Source organism: Chinchilla lanigera, unplaced genomic scaffold (genome assembly GCF_000276665.1).
Source record: "Chinchilla lanigera isolate Chin_1 unplaced genomic scaffold, ChiLan1.0 scaffold00051, whole genome shotgun sequence".
NCBI classification, from domain to species: domain Eukaryota; kingdom Metazoa; phylum Chordata; class Mammalia; order Rodentia; family Chinchillidae; genus Chinchilla; species Chinchilla lanigera.
The window spans coordinates 16347725-16349260 of record NW_004955452.1 but is presented as its reverse complement, the minus strand read 5'-3'; positions in this window follow the sequence as shown (position 1 = coordinate 16349260).

Here is a 1536-nt window from a genome sequence, read left to right as displayed (position 1 = left end):
ACCACTCATCTACCTTTTATCTTGCAAGTGACTTTGGGCAAATGTTTCTAAGACTCAGTTTTGTTTTGTTTTGTTCTCTGTGAAACTGAAAAATAGGATGGAATTGTGATGACAATTTGGTAATATGCATAAAGGCCTTAAAACATGTCTGGCCCATAATCAACAATAAATAAATAGAACTCTAGAATGTGATCTTGGTGAGGGTAGAGACCCCCTCCCCCCTTTTTGTTCATTATTGTGTGCCCAGTGCCTGGCCCTGAGCGTGGCACGCCCTGCATGCTCAGTCGGTGCCACATGAACGAAGGGTGGAGATGTGAAGCCAACGTGTTTCTACCACAGCCTTTCTTCTGGGTGTACCCAGCTATCCTGGATTCTTACAGAGGGCCAGGCTGGCCCTGTCACTGTGGCACATAATTTGATGGATAGGTCTGGACAGCCCATAGATACCATTTCCTGAGTGGCCTGACCTAGAGGCAGGGCTTAGGAATAGCCACATTAGCATCCTAAGGCTGCTTCTACCTGAGATTTCATCATTTTCCTGTGAGCTAAGTCCGTTTTGGAAGTTCTCTCTGGCCTAATTGGAGTTGCTTGTCAAAATTTATTGGCTGGAGTCAAAGGGAAGACCCTTATCAAATTAGGATTGCGTAGGACTAGAGAGACCACTGGGGCCTGCGCCACCCTGTGGCCCCACATGGGGCCTCCTACCCCACCTTTCCCTAATAGGAGGCCCCGAGCAGTTAGAATTCAATTAAGCCCCAGTGAAGGAAGTCTTCTAGGCAGAGCCGGGGCAGACCCATGTCTGGGCTGAACAGAACAACCGATTTAAGCTAAATCAACGCCTACTTAAGTGAGCAGTAATAAGCATTCTGGGGGCAACACCAGCCTGGGGGCGTCATTTATCACTGGGTAATAGAAAACCGTAATGAATAATAACTTGGGCCCAGGAGCTGAACCGTGCATACATTATGGGTTGGAGCTGCCGCTGTCCACTGAGTGAGGAGGGTGGGTCCGAGGCCAGGGTGGTGGGGTTTGCATATTGAATTCTGCCACTGTGCAGGAAGGCCTTTGTTGCACAGAAGAGCCATTAATCTCACACCCGTGTTGCCAGTTGCACTTGGCGTGGTGAACACACGCTCTATTTGCTTGTACTGCACCAAGAGGGAACAAGACGCCCCAGAGGAGAAAATGTGCTTAGGAAAGATGCTAGTGTCTGCTGTGGCCTGAGCAGGAGAAAACAGTTAAGTGGGCTCCCCTCTGAGGCCTGCTCCAAGGTATGGCTGCGTCCCTGTAAGGCCTCATCAAGCCGGGCATCAGGAGTGCTGGGCAATGGTAGGGTTCCCAGATAGCCCTGGGGAGAGCATATGCGGTTCATGCTCTGGCACTGTCACATCTGGGGTCTACTACTGCTTTTGAGATGGGTGTTAAATCTGTACCTTGTTTCTTTTTTTTTTAATTTTTTTTAATTTTTTTTATTTTAAGGATAAAAGGAGGGAAACATTAACAGACATACAACATTTTACAACATATCACAAGCAC